Below are 8,190 nucleotides of genomic sequence, written 5' to 3'. Positions count from 1 at the left end.
CACAGAGAGAAGAAACTCATCTATTTGTTGCCGATCCACACACAAAACAAGAAAAAAGACGGAAGAGGAGGAGAGAGAAGGGGGAAAAAATGAAAACAAAAAACCAGAGATGCGTCAGTGGACTGAGAAGAAGAAGGAGAGAAAGAGCTTACCGAGTTAGCAGTGAAAGCTTCAGTCCTTCGGTGCTTCGACTCCTTACAGAAACTCCAATTTCGAAACCCTAATTTTGTGATTGAAATTTTGAATTTTTGAGGAATGAGAGGATTTTAACTCTGCTGGGGTACGTCTGCGTTCCGTGCGCGTTTTTCTGGATTGGGATCGGGTTTAGGCAAGTCATCGAATGTGATGACCTCCACGTGTGCGTTGTGTCCCACTTCAAGCTTTGGGTTACAAATCTATGATAAGTAGAAAAAAGTATATGCTACATATTTGTGAAAAACAAATATAACGATTTTCAAGTCTTCCTTCCACAATCGATTATTTTTTATCATCCAGATATTTGAGTCAAAACATATAACCAATTTACTGAAAGAACTTCAGAATTATATATATTTTTTAAGTTTCTTTCAATCAATCTAGAAGTTTGATATCAATAGAAATTATTTTATGGATTGATCAATTGAAGCTCTTCATTACTTCAAACGAAGGTTTTAGAACTCCTACAAAGTAATTATGCGCAATGAGTATAAATATTGTAGACGATGGATAGTAAAATTCATATTTTCATTGTAACCAAGAAACATACAACAAAGGAGAAAATGATTTTCTTATATTTATGTGTAAAATGCAACCACCATAACCACCGCCAATCACCACCACCCCAAGCCAAACCCAAAATTGCCACCAAAACCACCCTCTTTTTCTCAATCTCAGCTCGCCCCTCTTGTTTCTCTGCACCACCTCCATTTTCCACCATCACATTTCACACCTACATAGTACCACACCGAGAGAGAGAGGGATATATTGAAAGTAAACATTAAGAATCTCGAGGAACTAAAACATTAGAAGAAAAAAAAAAACAGAAAAAGTGGAGGAACAATTTACAAAATAACATGTAAGGGTGTTTCCGGTGTTGTGAAAATACTTTGTACTGTTTTACAAAGCAAATCAATCTTGATCAAAATGGAAACATCGCAGTATCGAAAATAAAATGGTGCTAATCTATTAATGAAATATAAATTAGAATTATGCTCTAAAAATCGAAATAGGAAGCCAAAACTTTGAGACGTTGACATATTGAACAACACATCTTTTACAAGTGGATCAACATAGCATTCTAATTGCATAATGAAGAACACTACTCAGAAACACTCCTATAAGAACCATCGGCTGGAAACGTCGAATGTTAGCTTTTGCAGCTATGCTTATAATAACCTCATTTTGAGACAATGCAGAACATTTGAAACAAAAACCCAAGTAGACAAGTATGAAACTTGCTATATCCTTCTTGTTTCCCTCCCTACTCTATTCCTTCCATCCTAACAGAAATAGCCTAAAAACCGAAGAGGTTAAAATTTTGGAGTGTGGCAGCCTATGGAGTTTAATTTTCATCCGATTATTGAAACGACTCGCTGATCTTCACTGAACTTTTCAAGAGGCAAGCCTAGAATGTATTGCCTCTATGTCTGTTTTAAAACTGCCTACTTCTAATCACTTGTCGATTCAATTTTGTTATGCAATTGCAAAGCAATTCAAGCAGCCAATGTACAAACTAGGCTAAATAAAGAAGATCAAGTGCTCTTGAGCACTTCTAACAATCTAGTCTCTTGCTAGATGATTATTTCAGGACATTATACATAGACTTTTAGCCTAAATTACGGAGATTCATCAAATCAACAAATTTCATTTCCATTGCATAATTAACTCAACTTGTGAGGATAGAATATGAAGAAAATAATCATGTCACAATGTTGCCAAACAAATATAGTAGAAGGAGTTTGAACTTTGCAAATCTAAATACATCATGCTTGTGCAAGTATATATCACATTATAATTTATCAGTTTATTGTTCATAGGAACTATTTGTATCACATACCGCAATGGCAGTTTGCACAGAACCTCAAAGTGGACTAGGATAGAAGAATCATTTAGCATCTTCACGGTTTCATGAGAGCTTTGCAATGCACCTATGATAAGCAGCACAATTAGAGCTCTCACTCCCATACTTCCCTGCGCATTGCATTATAGGGGGAAGATAGAGATATAAACCCAATGCAGCCAACAAGCTTCATATATAAAAACAAGGCAATATATATATATATATATATATATATATATATATATTAAAAAAAGCCATTGAACTAAACTACCAGAAAAAAGTAAAGTTATCAGTGGGACGCACCCACAAAGAAAGGAACAGTATGTTTTAATTAGTTTTGATGCCCTCATAAAAAAATGGAAATGATGGAAACCTTGAGATAGTAAGCTAAGTGTTTAAAAAATAATAAAACGATAGATAGAAAGAAATGTATATATATATATATAGAGAGAGAGAGAGAGAGACAGAGAGAGAGAGAGAGAGAGAGAGAGAAGGGGAGAGAGAGATCGGTGCAGAGGGAGGAATATACCAGTCTACAGTGTTCCATCCATCTGTAGATTCCTCCAAAATGCCAAGAGAACTAAACAAAAAAGGAAAATGGAAAAAAAAAATAAAAGAAGGGGGAAAAAAATCACAGTTCTTGTTACAGGCAAGTTAGTTGTGCGTGTGTTACTCGGGTAAGGTTAATTGCAATTTATGCACATATAAACCAAATTGTTCCTCATCATAATTAGAATGAGTGCATAAGTAAATCATAATTTTGGTTTACCAATCCATGTTTACTTTATTTAATGTGATTTATTACTTGCTGGGATATGTTAAACTATGACATATTATTTTTACATCTTATGTGATTGAAATCACCAAAGCCAATTAAAAAGGAAGGGATGGGATGGAACAGCATGGGAAGGATGGTTTGTACTTTGTAGTCTTTGATCCAATTCAGTTTTGGAGTTTGACAACAGAAAAGGGTGCTATTTAATGTATTAAACTGGTTTAGACCATCCTTATTCAACTTCTCTTTTTAACGTATATTACTACTCATGTTTGGCTTGAATATTGCTAATGAATGGATTACCAATCTCCTGAAGATACTGTCATAACTAATTGCACTAATTTGTTGAAGAATTCTCATAAAGTTAGAATCAAAATAGTTCCAGCCCCTGCTAAAATAAATAAATAAATAAACAAATAACCCATAAAGAGTAGATATACAACAAAGCAAACCAAGAGCATCAACACATCTCACATTCTGAAAAATGGGAAAGAATATATTACCATCACATAAAACAAAATTTCACATCTAATTAAAAAAAAAAATTGGTAATTTGATACATTTCTGCAATTGTAAATATTCACAGAGACAAACCAACAATTTGGAACAATTACACGAATCAACTTAATCATATGCACAAATTCACTTGGAAATTTTCTACAAAAACTCCTGTACTGTCGTGTTATATATAGCATTAGCATTCTTCTTCTTCTTCCCTTTTTTTTTTTTTTTCTTTTTCTTTTTGCTGCTGAAGAAAGTTAGAACCAGTCCATTGGTCTGATATAAGCAGCAACAATGACAGTAATGTCGTCAACTTTACCTCCCATGTGTTCCATTCCTGCCTCTTCAGCAGCTATTTCGAATGGACTAGAATTTAATGTGTCAAAAGAACAACTGTGAGCAAACCATGCTAGAGACCAAGCTAATTGTTGTGGGGTGTACTCTTCTTCTACACACTGTTTCACCAATTCTTCAATTTCACTCGAATGCATATTGTCAAACAACCCATCACTTCCAGCAACAATGACATCTTCGAGTTTTACTGAAACAGTGAGCTCCTGTGGACCAAATATTTATAATTAGTACCAAATCAAAATGTTAAAATTAAAAGAACTATATATGTTATATATGCAACTAGTATTCTAATAACTGTCTTCTCCAGGGGACAATCCCAATTTGACCCAGTATTAATGTTAAGCATAGATAACAATAGATTAATAATAGCACTAACCTGAGCTGAGCTGGGGAATCATTGCTCATTCCAAGCTGATATGGGCAGTTAAATCTATGCTGCTGCACTGGTGATTGGTATACAACTTCACCATCTCTTAGCAGCAAAAATCCACTATCTCCAATGTTAGCCGCATGCAATTTCTGCAATAATTAAAAACAAAGATTGCAAATTAGTTAAAAATATATCCTTTTGCCTCAAGAGAATAAACAGAAAGCATATATATAACAAGGAAGGAGCAAAAGGATCAAGGTTGGATGACATACATTGCCTGTGAGGGTTATAATGCAGGCAGTGGAGGATCCTTGGATCAATAGGTCCTTCGGCTTGATCATAAATTGCTGTCAGAGTATTATCCATTAATTGCGCGCATAATCGCCCGCGTCCACGCCCTTCTTGCTCCAACCACCAACTCCATCTGCAACTCCTATGGTATTCTGCTCGGAACAAATGAAATGATCATCCTGCCCTGGAGGAGTCAGGTGCTTGGGTATGTAAAATGATCCAGCATCCATCTTCATTTTCATTTTTCTTTTGTAAGCAATAACACTAAATAAGAAAAATATAAAAAATATTGAATTAGGGGACTTGAGACATTCAGTTAGTGTTTAAAATAGAAAAAAGAAGGATAGACATCCAGTTAGTGTTTTGGAAAATTAAAAGATACCAAAATATCACTGATATGCCTATTACAGTCGAATTGACCAAATAAGGACATATTTTCTATTTGAACGATGAAAAACCTAAACTTTCCTTAAGCAAGGATAACAATAAAAACAATTAGTCAGAATTGACTACCAGAGCAATTTGTTTCAAAATTTCAAATTATAGGAATTTATATTCACATACCAAATATTGCAGGGATTGTTTTTCCAAATTGATGTACGATGGAAGATTGATAGAAGGGAGAGAGAAAGAGAGAAAAAAAAAAAAATGATTCCAAGAAGTGGATTTTACTTCAGACTCTGGAATGATTTGTTTTTACCCCGAATCATTTAAACCTAAATTAACCTTTCCGGTTGAAGGATTAAATAAATTTAATTGAATCAGGAGAGAATGAGGGATCTTTGGCAAAATTGTAGATCGATAACAACAATTTTCAAGTATTGTGAAGGGGAAGGGAGTGTACCTTTGCGAAAGGTTGTATAGATGAAGTTCTTGAGTACTGTTGAGTCCGACGAAGAGGTTGCGTTCGGACGACGACGAGAGAAGACTCGGGTGCTTGCGTTCCGACCAAGAGAAGGAGACTCCGGCGAAAGACACAATCGAATAGTAAAATGGTGAGTGCGACGAATAGCAGGAGAGAAGACTCCGGTTAGACAAAATAGTCAGTCCGGCGAAAACGAAGAAAACGGCTAGGTGGGTAGAGAAGGCGGTTGGTTTCCTTATGCGATGAAAGAGTAAAAGTGGTAATATTTTCCCAACCCTAGAGGCGGCATAAAATTATATTGTATTATATTTTTAAAATACCAATAACTTCAACTTCATATTTTTTATAATAATTTTTGTCAAATTTAAGATATAAAATTCCCATATCTTTTTTTATGGATATATAGTTCTGTTAAATTTGAAAAATATGAGCAAATAATAATTTATGTTGTGTATAGTCCCCTGAGTTTGAAAAATGAACAAAAAAAGGTTTAAAGTAACTATTAATTAAGATACAAAATTCTAAAAACATGGTTATCTCTTCCGTCTGACAATGTTTACATTTTGGACAAATAACACTCTTATCATTTATTTTGAGTATATAAAGCCGTTAAATTTGAAAAAATATGGTAAAGGATGTCTTGAGGTCATTGTTTCGTTAAAAATTTAATGCACATGACATTTTTAAGATATAAATTTCAAAAATCCTCATATTTTTTCCGATAATGCTCTTATATTATATATATACACTTGTCACATTTAATTAGGGTTTTTACCTATTTGTTATTAAGTTATAGAGGAATATTTTAGTATTTTCACCATTCAAATCTTTGTTTGCACCAAAATTAAATATTAAGGAAGTTTAGAATGTATAGTTATATACTCTATATGCAAATCATAAGGGTATTTTTTACCTGCAACCCAAATGTATACTTCACATAGCACTTTCACCCTTATTTTTAAAAAAATTGTGTTTAAAACACTCCTATTCTTTTAAAATTGTGCGGAAACACCCCTCAATTAAAAATCTATTATAAAGTAATGTTGTAATACATGTTTTGTCCTTTTACTCTTCCGAAAATACCCAATGTGGTGTGTATGCTAATAATTTCATAGTATGATGGTGTTATGTGTACTATAACTATATTCAACCAACTTTTAAGGATCTTCTCTCATTTCTCTGGAAAAAAATTTATCTCTATATTTTTCCAGTAATAGTGCAAAAATATATATATTTGTTGTCACAGATATCAGATTAATGTATTGTATATTATATGGAATGAAAATCTCAGTTCCTTTTATAATTATAAAAAATAAATAAATTATTCCAAATTCAATTTTATTAAATATATAATTAAAAATTTAAATTAAAGTTACTTATTCATTATATATAAACAATATACATTTAATTTAATAAACTTTAAAATTTGCAATAAATTTTCACAAATATATATATAATTCTTTACATAGCAACAAATGAGTGTTCAATCTTTATTGGGGAGGAAAAAAAAAAAAAAAACAAACAAACAAACAAATGTGTATTTAATCACCTTCTGTTAGCATGGTATTCAAATCGGAATAAAATTACATTCTCAATTAAATCGAAACATCAAGATCAAAAAATTCAAAACAATATTAGTTTGTAAAGTGCAAAAAACATCCCTATAATATGCTTATAGAGCGGATCACATTCCTCATGTGCTAAATGACAATTTTCGTCATTTTCATAAAATGATGCGTTTTTAAATAATATATAGTGGCATTTTCTTCACATGAGAGGTGCACTGTAAACATACTATATGAGTGTTTTCTGCACTTGACCCTATTTATATTATATATACAATATAATATAATATATTATTCTTAATATTCAAATAAAAGCATCTTCTAACTCATGTAACTTTAATATAAAATTTATAAATTAATTAAAGTTTTATAATTGTCACCAACATGTTAGTAGACTAGCGGTATTAAACTCCTACTTTTTAAAAGGATATCAAGGGTGTGAGTCTCACTAGAGCCACGTGTATGTGAGTAATTACGAAGAAAAAAAAAACATAAATAAAATATATAATATACAAACATTTTCAAGAATCATGAAACTCCCCTCTCAAAGTAATTTTGAATTTCGATGCTAGTTCGTGGATATATGTGACCACGTGATTTAGTTTTCAACTATGATGTGATAAGGTCCATGGTAATTACATATGCACTATCAAGAAGATTTGAGCAATCTTGTACAAATCTAGTAATTTTGTACATGTGTAAGTGACATGACACTTGTACCTTTATCGACTAAACTAATGCTACGTTTAGTGTGCAGGAATGGAAAGAAATAGCCATTCCAACAATTCCTTTATTTGATATACAATTTAAAGTGGGAATGACCATCCCATTGGAATGAAAATCCATTCCACAACTAAACCTCTGGAATGACCATTCCTTTCCCAAGTAATTTTTTTTTTAAAATTCAACTTCCCAAAAAACCCTTATGTTCCAAGTCCAAAAACTACAATTACCTTCCACCACAACCACCTTGGCTTTTCACCACCATTACCACTGCCTTCCACTACCACCATCGTCACCAACTTTCACCATTGCCGACCACTTTCCACCACCACCACCGCCACCGTCTTTCATCATCGCTATAGCCACCGTTTGCCGCAACCGCCGCCGCCGCCTTTCACCACCATTACCGCAACCACCTTCCACAACTGCCATTGCCTTTCACCACCTTCCGCCGCCGCCGCCGCCGCCATCACCTTTCACCACTGCCGCCGCTACCACCGCCTTTCACCATCACCACCGACTTCCGCCACAGCCTTCCACCACCACCACCACCACCGCCTTACACCACCGCCATCGCCTTCCACCACCTTCCATCACCACCACCGCCACATTCCACCTCCGCCACCACCTTCCGCCACCGCCACCGCCACTGTCTTCCACCACCACCACCACTACCACCGTCGCCACCGCCTTCCACCACCACCGCTG

At 34.2% G+C, this 8,190-nt stretch overlaps 1 pseudogene; it reads right to left on the bottom strand.

The window, feature by feature from the left end:
* Positions 1 to 3,323: 3,323 nt before the first annotated feature.
* LOC132316517 (probable protein phosphatase 2C 55) lies at positions 3,324 to 7,914 on the bottom strand (annotated as a pseudogene).
* Positions 7,915 to 8,190: the final 276 nt, after the last annotated feature.

This window comes from Cornus florida, unplaced genomic scaffold (genome assembly GCF_030987335.1).
Source record: "Cornus florida cultivar Cherokee Brave unplaced genomic scaffold, ASM3098733v1 CherokeeBrave_3.0.0_Hap2_Chr07, whole genome shotgun sequence".
Taxonomy (NCBI): Eukaryota; Viridiplantae; Streptophyta; class Magnoliopsida; order Cornales; family Cornaceae; genus Cornus; species Cornus florida.
The sequence above is the reverse complement of the archived record's forward strand: the minus strand, read 5'-3'. Positions and strand labels throughout refer to the sequence as shown.